Source organism: Talpa occidentalis, unplaced genomic scaffold (assembly GCF_014898055.3).
Source record: "Talpa occidentalis isolate TD23 unplaced genomic scaffold, MPIMG_talOcc4v2.1 talOcc4.16, whole genome shotgun sequence".
In the NCBI taxonomy this organism is placed as follows: domain Eukaryota; kingdom Metazoa; phylum Chordata; class Mammalia; order Eulipotyphla; family Talpidae; genus Talpa; species Talpa occidentalis.
This window is the reverse complement of record NW_023601653.1, coordinates 46,943,797-46,959,958: the sequence shown is the minus strand read 5'-3', so window position 1 is coordinate 46,959,958 and position 16,162 is coordinate 46,943,797. Positions and strand designations below refer to the sequence as shown.

At 41.1% G+C, this 16,162-nt stretch overlaps 1 pseudogene; it reads left to right on the top strand.

Annotated features, from left to right (window-relative positions):
• Positions 1-262: 262 nt before the first annotated feature.
• LOC119246949 (40S ribosomal protein S14-like) overlaps positions 263-16,162 on the top strand; it is a 65,648-nt pseudogene continuing 49,748 nt past the window's right edge.

Sequence of the window (16,162 nt, the reverse complement as noted above, 5' to 3'; positions counted from 1 at the left end):
TGTACTTCGGTCCTTCTGCCTGCTCTGCTCCCCGCTCTGGCTCTGGTGAATTCTCTCACCCTCCCGTGCTTCTGACTGTACCCAGTGCATGTATAAACAAAAAAAACAAACAAACAAATAAATAATAAATAAATAAAAACATGCCTCTATTAAAAAAAAAAAAAAAGTTTAAAAAAAAAATAAATAAATAAATAAATAAAAATTTAAAAAAAAAGAGTTCTAAATCTAATAACTGACTATTTCCAGTGGCAAAGTCTGGAGAAGACGCGCAGATATGGCACCTTGCAAGGGGAAGGAAAAGAAGGAAGAAAGGTCATCAGCCTCGGACCTCAGGTGGCTGAAGAAGAAAACGTATTTGGTGTCTGCCACATCTTTGCATCTTTCAATGACACTATCGGCCATGTCACTGATCTCTCTGGCAAGGAAACCATCTGCCGTGTAACTGGTGGCATGAAGGTGAAGGTTAACCGAGATGAATGCTAGCCATATGCCGCTATGTTGGCAGCCCAGGATGTGGCCCAGAGGTGCGAGGAACTGGGCATCACTGCCCTCCACATCAAACTCCGGGCTACAGGAGGAAATCGGACCAAGACTCCTGGACCTGGGGCACAGTCAGCCCTCAGAGCTCTTGCCCGCTCAGGAATGAAAATTGGGCGGATTGAGGATGTCACCCCCATCCCCTCTGATAGCACCCGCAGGAAGGGGGTCGCGGTGATCGCCGTCTGTGAACAGGACTCTTCACATTATTTTCTGTTAAAATAAATTGGCTTCTTGTAAAAATAAACAAACAAATAAATAAATAAATCTAACAACTGAACTCAACCATTATAGAACATAAGAGACAATTTAGCATCAAGGAAGAACTTTATTTTTTTATATTTATATATTTTTTCTTTTTTTATTTAAATTTTATTTTTGTATTCCCCATACAATTACAACCTCCTTATTTTGACCCCAATTCCTCCTTTCCCCGCCCCCTACCCCCCATAGAGTATCTCTGGTTCATAGTTGTTTGTTGATTTTGATATTTTCTTTCTTATAGTTATTCTTTTTCCTCGTCCCTTATTTAAGTTTTCTAGATTCCTGCTATGAGTGAGACCATCCGGTATTTTTCTTTTTCTTTCTGGCTTATTTCGCTGAACATGATCCCTTCCAGTGCTATCCATGTTGCTGCAAATGGCATGTGTTGATCTTTTCTGAATGCTGAGTAATATTCCATGGTGTATATGTACCACATCTTCTTGATCCAGTCATCTATTTTTGGGCATTTGGGCTGTTTCCAAAGCTTAGCTATTGTAAACAGTGCTGCTATAAACTTAGGGGTGCAGGTGCTCTTTGGAATTGATGTTTCTGTGTCCTTTGGGTAAATACCTAGGGGTGGAATTGCTGGATCATATGGAAGCTCTATGTTTAGTAGGTCCAGAAATCTCCACACAGCTCTCCATAGTGGTTGGACCAGTTTGCACTCCCACTAGCAGTGCAGGAGAGTTCCTTTTTCTCCACAACCTCACCAACATTTGTGGTTGCTAGTTTTTTTAATATGTGCCATTCTCACTGGTGTAAGATGGTATCTCATTGTAGTTTTATTTTGCATTTCCCTGATTACAAGTGATGTTGAACATTTTTCATGTGCCTATTGGCCATTTGCATTTCCTCTTCGAGAAGTTTCTTTTTAGCTCTTCTGCCCATTTTTTTTTTTTTTTAATATTTTTTTTAGAGGCATGTTTTTTATTTATTTGTTTGTTTGTTGTTTTGTTTACACATGCACTGGGTACAGTCAGAAGCACGGGAGGTGAGAGAATTCACCAGAGCCAGAGCGGGGAGCAGAGCAGGCAGAAGGACCGAAGGACACTGCTGAGGGGAGCAGCGGGCGGCAGGAGAGGTCTGCGCGCCATGTGGGACCCTCCTCCGGTGGCCGGGGAGCAGCCGGGGATCGAACCGGCGCCGCAGAGGTCGCCGGCAGCTTCGCAACCCAGCGCTCAACCGCTGCGCCACCGGGGAGGCCCTTCTGCCCATTTTTTGACTGGATTATTTTCTTTGTTTTTGTTGAGTCTCATCAGCTCTTTGTAGATTTTTGTGATCAGCCCTTTATCATTAGTGTTTCGCACTAATGATTGACATCCTCAATCATTAGTGCAAAAATGTTCTCCCAGTTGGTGGGGTTTCTCTTTGTTTTAGTTATTGTCTCTTTTGCTGTGCAGAAGCTCTTTAATTTGATGTAGTCCCAGCTGTTTATCTTTGCCTTCACTTTGGGTGATGTGTCTGTAAAGATGTCTTTGATGTGCATATCATGTAGTGTTTCGCCTATATTTCCTTCTATGTATTTTATGGTTTCTGGTCTTATGTCTAGTTCTTTAATCCATTTTGAGTCGGTTTTTGTGCATGGTGTTAGGTAGTAGTCAAGCTTCATTCTTTTGCATGTAGCAACCCTGAAGAACTTTAAAATCTCTTGATATTCAGGGCCTCCCTGGAGGCTCAAGGGGTTAAGAAGCAACCTATGAAGCTGTCTGCAGCCACTGCAGCACGAGTTAGATCCCAGGCCAGGGAGCTACCCATATAGTGCAGCAGACCTCTCCTGACTTGCCCACTGCTCCCCTCAGCGGTGTATTTCAGTCAGTCTGCCTGTTCTGCTCCCCACTCTGTCTGGTAAATCCTCACCACCCACACCTCTGGCTTATACCCTAGTTCTTGTCTGTGTAAGTAAATAATTTCTTGATATTCAAACTAATCTTAGTTATAGTGTCTTTAGAACAACATTAAAGACCAAAAAAATGTATAAAGAAATTGCTTATTGTGCAAACAATTTCAGACTTTCTGACACTTGCTGAAAGTGCATTTATTGAGACTTGTCAATGTTGTCTTGAAAAATAAAGCTTATCCCAGATATATAATATCTAAGAAATGATAGAACTTTTAATGAGATTATGTTGGGAAAGTTTCCAAGATGAATTAACTCTTAAGTACTGGGTTTCAGAAAGTAAGAATCATTATGATTTTCAAAAGTATTTTGAGATCAAACATCTGATCTGGAATATATCATCAATTTCTCCAAAGCAATGGACCATATGTGATGATGGTCAACTATTTCAACTATTGCAAAGCAAAGGATATTTTGTGCATGGAAGAATGCATGGATGAAAAAATTCTCTTGCCAAGCTCTTTCTATTGACTTCCAGGAAATTAACAGTGACAGGTTTCCTGATGTCAGTTCATCTTTTCCACCAGACTTCTTATCCATTTTAATTCCCTGATGAATTGACCAGATAAGTAAATTCACACTATGTTGGCATCAAAAACCAATATTTTATGTGCCTTCAAAAAATTCATTAAATTTGGCTTTTGGGCAAAATTTGCCCTCTCAGGGAAAAGAATTTCAAAACCTTTTGCAGACCTCTACAACAATTCTTACTTGTTCAAAGATATTTTAAGTAGATTGCTTGAAAATAGAAATATTGGCATCAATTTCCAGCTGTTAATGTTATTTAAACTGGAAGTAGCAGGGCTTACAAGATCTTCCTGTTTCTGGGAATAATGTTTTCTTAATAGGTGAGAACCTTGTGATATTGCTGTATAGTAGGGATTTTCTTAATGTGCAATTTTCCCAAATGAAAAATATTATTTTTCATAGAAAATATAGTCTAACATATTTTAAACTACTTATATAATTCTAAGAACACCTAGAACTTTATTTGGAGAATAACTGAGAACAACCTTCTAAAAAAGAAAAGACTACACCTGGACAGGCTAATGTTTCTTGTACATGATCAAAATTTAAAGCCAACCATATGGCTTCATTAGGAGAGCAGTTTGCTTGAGTGAACAGGTCTATACTCTTGGGGTGACACTGTTTCTAGCTTATTGACTACTCCCATCATTGCCTATTTGTCACAAAATGAAAGCAGAGAAATGGTCTCCTGGCATTTAATTCCATAATTTTCCTTGCCTTCAATGACAAAGCCTTTTGAATAGAGATCTTTAGTAAAACAACAATGCTTATGCCCCCTCCAAACACTTATTCTAAAATTCTGTAGGTTAGGATTTAATATTCTTTAGTGCTAATTCTGCTTTTATCACAGGTAATGAGCCCTAAAACAGGTTAAATTTTTTTCTTACAATGTTTAGGTTGCCTATGAAGTTTTCTAACTCACTTATAAAAGCTCATAAACCAGTATTTGATGTATATCATTTCCCTTTATATTGTTTCTTAATTTATTAAAACAATTGATGGTTTCTCATAAAACTGAGTAAAGCTCTTTTGAGCTTTTGTACCTATATTCTTTTGCTTTAAAAAAATAATTGCTATACACTTCAAGCCAATGGAAATATGAAAAGCCATGAATGGCTGTAGACTTCAAAGCAAAATATTAATAGAGACAAACATGAATATCTTGGTCATTAAGGATAATACAAAGGAAGACATAACAAATATATAAAGCAAATATCATCAACCCGAAGGAAGAAATTGATGGCAATACATAATAGTAAGGTGCTGCACCTTCCCCTGCAGTGACCTTTAGGGCTAACCGGCCCTAGGTCCGGCTGGGCAACCAGCGCGCAGGGGAAGAACAGCAAAACCCTACCTGCTGCACCTCCCCCCGCAGTGATCTTTAGGAATGGCTTTCGCCACGGTCCCTAGATCCGGCTGGGCAACCAGCGCGCGGGGGGAGAACAGCCTGAAGCAGAGGAAGTGCAACGGAAGTTCCCTGAAAAGGCAGAAGCTTATCAATAGATAACGACCACCAAGAACCACTACAAGAATGCTAAAAATCTTATCCTCTTCCTAGAACTACAAACTTTAATCCCTTATTTGTCTTTCTAAACTTCCTTCTTTCTTCTATAATGGTCATTGCTTGTTATGTAGATCACCTCCCTGATAGTGGTAGACTGAGCCCATGAGCAAGCTAATTTCCTTGATATTCATTCCTGTGCTTTTGGAAAACATATATATACTGGTCACAAATTTAGAGAAAATTACACTCAGATTTTCACTCTTGAAGTGTGTCTGTTTGTCATTTCTTTCGCCGACGCCCTGACCACCCTGCACGCTTCTCTCAACCCTGAGGTGGCCTCATAGTCTACTGCTGTGCTGGTCCGCGGCAGTAAGGGACTTTAACATACAAATTTTACAGCAAAGGACATATCAGACATAAAACCACTAAGGTAAGAATGGCCTTGAATGACAAATTTTTATATATATATATATATACATATATAATATCAATATATAATAGCAATAGGTATATAATTATAATATCAACATGATAGATAATATCAATATAATAACATATTTTAATACATTTTTATCTATATGTGTTAATAATATAACATGATATATATCATATTTATATTGTGTGTGTAACATTGATTTACAAGTTTATTTGTGTTTTATAGATATAGGATCTCCCCCCTCAGGTGTTGTTACTATGCCACAACCAAAACCAAATCACCCATAGTCTACCATTGTAGTCCACTGTATCCCCTCCTCTCTTTGTTCTTGCCCCTCTACCTTACCCTCTGGTAGCTTCAGTTCTGCAGAGCAATTTTCTAGCCTTTGTTATTAGTTTGGCTTTATCTGACCTTTTGTTTTGTTTCTCTTTCTTTTTTAAAAAAGATTTTATTTATTTAGTTTTGTGTAGAAGAGATGGGGGTGTAGGGCAGTGTGTGTGTGTGTGTGTGTGTGTGTGTGTGTGTAGGGGGGGCGAGAGGATTCACCAGAGACAGAGTGGGGAGTAGAACAGACAGATTCACTGAAATCTACTGCTACGGGGAGCCCCAGGCAAGACAGGAGAGGTTGGCTGCGCCATATGTGCATTAGCTCCCTGGCTGAGGAATGAACTCAGGCCATAGAGGTGATAGTGCTGAGACTTAACCCCTAGGCCACCAGGGATGTCCCTCAGTATTATTTTATCATTAATGTTTATTTTTATGAGTTCCTCCTTAGTCAGAATTTAGTTTGACTTCCCAGAACCCAATAATGAAAATTATTGCTATGTCCAGTATATTTTCCTTCACTCTCAGTTATACACAAACAAAGGAAAGTATATATTACCAGCCAATAACCCCAAATCTGATCTCTTCCACTTTTTTGGTAAAATGGACACTGCCGAGATTTGTAAATTCTTCTTTATTTGATACTAAAATAAAAAGGAAAGTTTATATTTAAGCTATGTATTAAAAATTTATATTTTATTTTATTTTTAATTGTGTCATTTTTGTTGAGATAATGTTGTTTACTAATACTGTATATGATTCAGAAATATAGATTCACATCTCTTCAGATGTATGTTACACAACCACATGTACCACCAAAGCACTCATAATTATCCATTGCAGTCATAATTCACATCACTTTGCTAGCTGCTCCCATCCTTTTCCTCTGGTAAAGTCAATTCTGCAATCAGATTTTGAGAGTTTGTTTGGTTTAGTTCTGTCTGTTCCTTTGTTTTGTTTTTCTTCTTGTTACATTGAGTGAAATCATCCAGCATTTGTCTTTCTCCTTTTGCTTTATTTCAATCCGTGGAAATTCTCTATTCTACAATGGAAGTAACTTTTCGTATCTACAAGGCCTCCTGAAAGATTTTTCCAATCTGTATTCAATCACATCACACACACACACAGAAACACACCTTCATGAAAAGATTAATTCTGCTTCCATCTCAAAAGTAGTTTGTCCTGACCCTTTTACATTGCAGGTGGAAATGTAAACTGATCTGGCCACTATGGAAAGCTGTGTGAAGGACCCTCAAATTATTAAAAATGGAGCTACCAGCTATTCCACTCCTAGGAATCAGCCCAAAGACACAAAACATTAATTCTTAAAAAAAAAAAAAAAAAGATTTATTTATTTATTTATACAAGCACTGGGTACAGCCAGAAGCGCGGGAGGGTGAGAGAATTCACCAGTCAGAGCGGAGAGCAGAGCAGGCAGACTGATGAAGTACACTGCTGAGGGGAGCAGCAGGCGTGGCAGGAGAGATCTGCGCACCATGTGGGACCCTCACACAGCGGCCGGGGATCGAACTGGTGCTGCAGAGGCTGTGGGCAGCTTTGCAGCCCAGCGCTCAACCACTGCGCCACAAGGAAGGCCCCCCCAAAACATTAATTCTAAAGGAAACTTGCACTCCTATAGTCATTGCAGCAGTATTTACAATAGCTAAGATATGGAAAAAACCTAAATGCCCTAAAGAGATGACTGGATCAAGAAGATGTAGTCTATATACACCATGGAATACTACACAGCAATCAAAAAAGACAAATTCATGCCATGCACAGCAACAGGGATGGAGCTGGAAGGGATAATGCTCAGTGAAGTAAGACAGAAGGAAGAAGAAAAATATCAGATGGTTTCATTCATAGAAGGACTTTAGGGAAATAGAACAAAGGGTCAGTTGAAAAAAAAGATAAAACTTGCGGGCAAACTATAGAGCTGAGACATACTGCAGGGGAAGGGAAGGAAGAGGGGTTAGAAAAGGAGAGGAAAGACTGCAATGGACTATGGTGATGGTTCACGGGTTATGTGGTAGTGGGAATTTTTATGAGGATTATACCTGAGGAATAAATCAAATATTAAACAAAAATGAACAACAATTTAAATGAATGAATGAATTAAAAAGTAGTTTGTTCTGGGCCTCCCCGGTGGCGCAGCGGTTGAGCGCTGGGTTGAGAAGCTGCCGGCGACCTCTGCGGCGCAGCGGTTCGATCCCCAGCTGCTCCCCGGCCACCGGAGGAGGGTCCCACATGGCGTGCAGACCTCTCCTGCCGCCCGCTGCTCCCCTCAGCAGTGTACTTCGGTCCTTCTGCCTGCTCTGCTCCCAGCTCTGGCTCTAGTGAATTCTCTCACCCTCCCGCGCTTCTGACTGTACCCAGTGCATGTATAAACAAAACAAACAAACAAAAAAAAAAAAAAATAAAAAAACATGCCTCTATAAAAAAAAAAAAAAAAATGTGTTAAAAAAAAAAAGTAGTTTGTTCTGACAACACTAGTTAACTGGAGGCAATCAATATGCATATTTTAAGGTAATGAATCACAAAAACTTGAAAGTACAAAAGTATTGTTATCCTATACCTCTATACCTCGATATCATATACAGTGTTGTAAACCACTATTGTCTACATTTAAATATAATAATAATAATTGTGGAACTAGCATTTATATCCTCCAATGTTATCCTTGTCCAGCCGCATAATAATAATAATATATCAGCTGAAAATGGCCGAAAAACAATAATAATATATAGGAAATGGCCAAAATAAAGTACAAAGTTAAAACTCCTGGGGATTTAAGAGAGTGGAATGCATTTTCTCACTGTCATGAATAAACCTTTGTTATCTCTAAGAATGATCCCAATTTCAAATATGTACATGTATCACTGTGAATTTATGAAGGAAATCACTGCCACAGTGGAATTCTGTGCCAAAGCATTCTGTGAGTTATTTCCAGAACTGGCATGATGTGGAAGTCTTTGGAGGAGAAAGTGAATTGTCAGAATCTATGACTGCAAACAGATAATAAGGTTTGCAAAAGTTCAACATTGATATAAATGTGAAAATAAAATATTTTTTCCTTTCTGAAAATAAAATATTCAACTTCCAAGTGAAGTTGAAAGCACAGGTGAGAGGCAGTATCAGAAGATGGCGCTACTCTCCAAGAGAGAGGGCATTCTTTTTCTTTCTTTTTTTTTTTTTTTTTTTTTTAAAGATTTATTTATTTATACAAGCACTGGGTACAGTCAGAAGCATGGGAGGGTGAGAGAATTCACCAGAGCCAGAGCGGGGAGCAGAGCAGGCAGAAGGACCAAAGTACACTGCTGAGGGGAGCAGCGGGCGGCAGGAGAGGTCTGCGCGCCATGTGGGACCCTCCTCTGGTGGCCGGGGAGCAGCCGGGGATTGAACCGGCGCTGCAGAGGCTGCCGGCAGGTTCACAACCCAGCGCTTAACCGCTGCACCACCGGGGAGGCCCAAGGGCATTCTTTTTCAAGCAAGTTTTCTGCAATCCTTTACTGACTGGTAGATAACAGGCAAGGGGCAGAAAGACTACTGAGGTTTGGATAATGAGGGAGACTCGTTAATGAGAATGATTTTATTATAAAATATAATCTTTCCTTCTTTTATTCAATGAACATTTATTATATACTATTTGAAATGTTCTGAATGGTGGAGAATTTAACAAACAGCTTTGCCTGTAAAAAGCTGAGAGTTTATCAACATTGATTGTATATACACACATGCTCATGTATGCACCCAGGACTCTTGAATAAGCTAATTGCATACAAATAATACAGCTAGAAAATGTTTGGACATTACAGAGGACAGTGATTTTAGGTAGAAAATAAAGACATCATAGGAATAGCAAGTGTTATAAGTTGTCTGGGGAAAAGGGTACATACATGTAGATGACACATGGAATTTAAGACTGGGGAGGTAAGTTGAACTGAATATGAAGGCCTTTGAGAAGCACGTGGATATGCTTGTACATTTTTTATAATAATGAATTTCTCCTAAAATATTTTAAGCCAGGGAGTGACATAATCAGAGTTATGCTTAAGGAATGGTAGTGGGGAGAAGTTAAAGGCATGATAGAGGGAGAAGAGGAAAAGTCATAAAAAAAGCTGACACTAACAACTGATTCTTGAAATTTGTCATATGGATATATCAATGCATTTTGCATGAGGAAAAATAGCTTGACCTTTAAGAGTCTCCATTTAATATTTATCCAGACAGGTAAGTTATTAAGCTAAAATTATTCCAGATGTTGCCAGTGTTTACCAAAGTTTCTTCCTGGTATTTCTTGTATTTGCAAATATATTGCAATAATGTGACCAATGCTTAGAAGTGGGTGAAAAAAAAAACTTACCCTCCTTTTGCCATATCTATGTTTTCTAAGTGGATGGAGGAGCCTGGTGATAGGATTTCTATCTACCCTTGACTCTGGCAAAGAACGGAGAAGGGTTTTAAGGAATATGCTTGCTGTGACTCCTTTTCTTTCCAAACCCTTCTCACATAGAACATTATACTGATCTATTTTTTTGGAGCAGTAAGAAAGTGTGAGGAAGATGAAATTGAAAGCTGTCTCAAGAGAATTCTTATGCAAATAAATATAGGTGCAGAAGATTTTTTATTGCACTGTATTTGGTAAAATATGCTGTCAGCTTTCATGCTAACAAGAGTCGAAGAAAAAGTTTATTACTCAGCAAGGAATTGTTTTTACTATTTCCTCATTTATCTCATAAAGGTTTATGACTACCAGATACATGTTATCATGCTAAGGGGTAACTGTCAAGGACTCCCTTTAAAATTCAGAGAGCGGTGTAACAGCCAAAGGGACACAGGAACATGAATTAGCACGATATGTTTTGAGGAGTGGGATGTGCAGGGAATGAGAAGGCAGAGACCAGATCCTGAAGAGCCTTATATAAATCACTAAAAGGTCTGGAATTTACCTTGTAGCAAAAGTGATTCTTTTTGATGACCATTTCATATACTCAAAACATGAAAGGAATAAACAGCATACTTTACAAACAAAATCTGTTCTGGTTGGCATTTCTTTTGATCCTCTTCTGAATTTTCATGACTCATTCAATATTGACACAATAAAGAAAGACAGTTGCTAGCATGATAACTGTCGGCTGTGCCAGGGTTTGGATAGATATAAAGCTGGGAGATAGAACTACTTTGCAGTAGAGGACATTTCGTGGTCCAAGCAGTAATATCTGAAAGTGAAATTTAAAATGATGTAACACGCCATGGGGAAAAAAAGGGCTAAGATTTACTTAATTTGCTGAAGTAAATAAGCTAATTCATATGAAACACTTAGCACAGTATTTGACACCTAGCCCTCCGCATTTGTTAGCTAGTGATATTAGTACTATTATTTAATTTTTAGAAGAAAATCAGAGTAGGAAGAAATGAGGAAGATCATAAATGCAGACCAGGATTATTCGCTTGTTAGCTCAGCAGGAACATATCCCAACTGATACAATCAGCAGACACTTATCAACACGTTCTCTGTGCCAGCCACAGATGTAGGCTGTGAGGACACAGCAGGGATGAAAGAGGACAAAAGTCCTTGTTTTGTGGAGTTTATTCTCTGGCAGTTTGGCTGAGGCTTGAGAGTCTGCAGCCAGGGTCATAGAATTGACTTCCAGATCTGTGGGTAGCTGCAGTGACTCATTCTACATTCTCCTGAAAACCTGCTGAGCAGGGTTCTGGTGAAGAGAAAGATGATGTCCAGGAGACATGGCACCAACCCAACCCCTGTCACCCTGTACAGGACTCACTATTCTTCTGGCTATTTCTTTTGTATCTCCGGGCCCAGTGCCCACCTCACACCCCTTGTCGACTTCTCCCCGTGGGGAGGGTGGTCTCTTTAGATATGTGATTCCTACTGTGATGTTGCCCCAGCTACACAGCGGGCACTTGTGCAATGGAGTTCAATTTGAAATTGGATATTAATCTGTTATCAGATCAATTTAGACTTTGAAGCTCCGTAAGCATATTTTCTGTTTTTCTTTTCTTTCTTTCTTTCCTTTTTTTTTTTTTTTTTAAGGATTTCAGGAACTCTGTCCAAGAACCTTGGGCAGAGACCAATAAATCTGTTTCTATCATAATCACATCACATCATGTTTTAAAAGAAGAGTTTGGTGGGGTCCCAGAGGAAGCTGGTCTTAAATCCAGGGCGTGTACCCAAAAGTCCTATGTCAATTCGTCACACCTCTTCTGATGTACATTTCCACACTATGCCTACCACCAGAGCACCAATAATCCTCCACCATGGTCCTCTGTGCCCCCTCCCCTTTTTGCTCCCCGACCACTACCATCCCCTTGGGACAGAAACCCAGATTTCTAGGGTTTGTCTGTTCCTTTGTTTTGTTTCTCTGTGTTCCACAAATAAGTGAAACCATCCAGCATTTGTCTTTCTCTTTCTGATTAATTTTGCTTAGCACAATACCCTCCTGTTCCTTTCATGTTGTCACAAATGGCACGGTTTCATCTTTTTTTTAAAAAAATAACTGAGGGGCCTCCCTGGTGGTGCAAGGGGTTAAGCACCACACTATGAAGCAATCTGCAGCCTCTGCAGCCTCTGCAGCACAAGTTTGATCCCCGGCCAGGCAGGGAGCAACACACATGGTGCAGGAGACCTCTTCTGTCTCGCCCGCTGCTCCCCTCAGCAGTGTATTTCAGCCAGTCTGCCTGTTCTGTTCCCCACTCTGTCTCTGGTGAATCCTCTCACTCCCACCCCCCACATTTCTGGCCTGTATCCCAGCTCTTGTATGCATAAAAAAATAAATCTTAAAAAAATAACTGAGTAATATTCCATTATGTATTTATACTTGTTATGCAACCATCCCAGGCTGGGGGGGTTCATTGTTTGTTCTCTCAGACGAAAAGAGAATTTGGAGCCTTGGGTAGATTTGCAGCCTTTAATGCTGAGACAGGGGACCAGATACCCAGGCAGGCAGACAGAGCAGGAGAGAGTCCCACACTGAGATAGGCAGAACAGCAACCCCCCTGCCTAGCCCTCTGAACACTGTGCGTGCCCATAACTACACAATCCACACAAGGTTGCAGACCTAAGGCTCATCTCTTGCTTCCTATAGGTCTGAATGGTGGAAAACAGCATTTCAAAGTACGGGCTGTCTGTTGTGGGGAAGGCAAAAAATAGCCTAATTTTAACTCATTTTCCTTACATCATCCTAATCCACTCATCTGTCCATGGGTACCTAGGTGGTCTCTGTAACTGAGCTTTTATAAATAGTGCTGCAGTGAACACAGGAGTGTAGATATCCCTTTGCATTAATGTTCTGGTATTCTTCGAATAGATAGGTAGGAGAAGGATTACTGGATTTCATGGTAGATCTATTATTAGTGTTTTGAGAAATGTACATATTGTTTTCCATAGGGGGAACTAATCTACATTCCCACTGTGTATGAAGCATCCTTTTCCCCCACATCCTTACCAACACTTATTGCTTCTAATTTTTTTAAGTTCCATATTCTTTTTAAAAAATATTTTAAATTAATTTTTAATGAAGTACCATTATTTTACATCTTTGTTAATTTTTCTCAATATAGTATTTCTCCTCTTAGGTGTGGTCACCATTGCTCTCCTACCATGAAAGCACCCATAGTCCTCTACCATAGTCCATGTTGTTCCCCCCACCCTTATTTCTTCCCTCTCCTACTTTCCCCCCTTCTCCTCCTGGATGCCTCAGATCTAGGGTAAATTGCTTTGGAGTAGGATGGCCTCTTGACAATGTTGATTCTTCTTGTCCACGAGCAGGGAATATCTTTCCATTTCTTTGTGTCTTCTTATATTTCTTTTAATAATGTTTTACAGTTTTCCTTGAATAGGCCCTTCACCTCCTTTATTCCCAGGTATTTAATATTTTTGGGGGGGTGAGTGTAAATGGAATGAATTTCTTAATTTCTTGTTCTTATAGCTCATTGTTTGCATATGATGACAACTGATTCTCTTGTGTTGATTTTGTATCCTGTCACTTTGCTGAACTTGTTTGTTTTGATTAGTTTTTTTCTTCTATGGAGGCTTTAGGATTCTCTATGCATGTTATTATATCATCCGCTTTACTTCTTTCCCAATTGAGATTCCTTTTATAGCTTTATCTTATAATAGATGACCAGCAAAATACATGTCCCTTTTTCCCTAAAAGACCTCAAAAGACAAATTCATCACCCAATCTGCCCCTGATTACAAAGACTTGCTTGGGCCCAGACACCACACTGGAGGGGCTCATATAGGGGGCCATTTCCATTACAATTGTGATTAGGAGGAGAGAGACAAACTCCAGGTTGCCATCTTAGTGGCTGCTTTGTGGACTTCTGCCCTGGCCCCCCCAGAAGAGGCCCCCAACAGCTGCCTGTTTTGGTTGTGGCAAGCAAGGACACTTTAAGTAGGAATGCCCTCATAATAAACTCCAGGACTCTCCAAACCCTGCCCTTAGTACAGGGGAACCACAGGCGGTCAGAGTGCCCATTGAGGTGATGGTCTCAGAGGTTAGGCCAGGCTTCCCAATTGGTCCAAAGAGACTGAGGGGGTCAGGGGCTGCCTTGGAAACACCAACGTTGTTGGAACTGCCACAACAACCACTGTTCAGGAGCCCTGGGTTATTTTGGGGCTGGAAAGACTGGAAATCAACTTTTTTGTTAGATACTGGCCCGCCAACTCTGTTCTCATCCCCACGGGGTCAGCTCTCCTCTGAAACTGCCACTATGCAGGGTGTGTCTGAGATCCCAGTATGCCATCATTTTCGCTTCTCTTGGGGCTGCCACCTCTTTTCCCATTTCTTTTTGACCATGCCTGACCGCCCCGTCCCACTCCTGGGCCAAGACATTCTGGTCTGCCTGGGAATGACTATACTTTTTGTCCCAACCCAGCCAACTCTTTGTTTGCCCTTGATGGAGTCAAATACAGCCCCAACAGAGTGGGCCGAGCAAGGACAAACTGGGCAGCTGCTGATGGAACCACCTATCTAAATACACCTCAAGACACTTCAAATGGGGCCTCTCCGGTGGTGCAGCGGTTGAGTGCTGGGTTGCGAAGCTGCCTGCAGCCTCTGTGGCGCCGGTTCGATCCCCGGCTGCTCCCCGGCCACCGGAGGAGGGTCCCGCATGGCGCGCAGACCTCTCCTGCCACCCGCTGCTCCCCTCAGCAGTGTACTTCGGTCCTTCTGCCTGCTCTGCTCCCCGCTCTGGCTCTGGTGAATTCTCTCACCCTCCCGCGCTTCTGACTGTGCCCAGTGCTTGTATAAATAAATAAATAAATCTTTAAAAAAAAAAAAAAAAAGACACTTCAAATGTCCCAAGGCAGAGCCAGGATCCCCTCAGACCAGAGGTCAAACAAGGCCTCAATCTTAATCACAACTTCAAAACCCAAGGCCTTCTAAAACCATGTAGCATCCTTTGCAATACTCCTTTTTAGGGGTGAGGAAGGCTAATGCGGGTTGGAGTGCAAGACCACCGCTTGGTGAATGAGGATGTAATTCCTTTGCATCCCATAGTCCCGAAGTTCTATACTCTTTCTGGTCCAGATTCTGGAGAAGACCAAATAGTTCACAATCCTTGGCCTCAAGGACACTTTCTTTTGTATAGTCCTGTACCCAGACTCATGGTTCTTGTTTGCTTTTTAGTATCCATCAAGCCCTGCCTCCCAGTTCATCTGGGCTGGCCTTCCCCAGGGTGTTCTAGACAGCCCTCATTTGTTTGGACAAGCTTGGCCCAAGACTTAGCTGACTTTTCCTGGCCAGGGACCACTGTTGTGCAGTATGTAGATAACATCCTCTTCTGCTCAGACACTGAGGACCAAATACAAAAAGGTAGTACCCAGTTACTCAACTTTCTGGGTATAAAGTTTCAAAATTAAAGACTCAACTTTATCAGCTTAGAGTTAAATACCTGGATTTAGTAATATCTGGAATACTGAGACTGACCTCTGAGTATGGATAGAATAGCCCCTATTTCTAAATTTCCTCTTCCCACTAGCATAAAACAATGCAGAGGTTTTTGGGCACCACAGGGTATTGCTCGCTGTGGATTCCAGGATATGGGGAAATGGCACATCCTCTTTACAACCTTCTACAAGAGGACATGAGGCCAGACAGATCACTTTAAATTCGGAACCAGAAGCTGTAAAACCCTCCACAAATTAAAAGAAGCTCTATTATCAGCCCCAGCTCTGAGCCTGTCCACTGGGAATAGCTTTAGCCTGTATGTAATTGAAAGAAAAGGTAAGGCCTTTGGGGTGTGTAGAATAAATAAAAAAGTATCAGGCTTTTCCAAACTCCCACCCCACATACACACTCAGCCAAGAGTGCATTGGAACTACCAGGAGAACGGAAGAGAAGAGTAGCAGGAAGAAAATGAGCAGAGAAGCAGAGGCCATGAGGAAACGGAGAGAGCCCAGAAAAGGGTGAAGATTCCCTGGGGGCTGTGAGGCCTGCCAGCCTCCCTGCCCCCAGCACCCCTGCCTGCTGTGTACCTGGTTACCACACATGTGAAAGCTCAATAAAAGCCTGAAAAAGCCAACAAGGGCTCCAGGACTCGCCTTTATTCATCTGCTCGGATCATAGAGAAGCAGCTCTGTACCTTCCTGGCACTACAGGGTGTTGACTCAGCTTCAGGGAACAACCCCACAACCAGTGGGGTATTT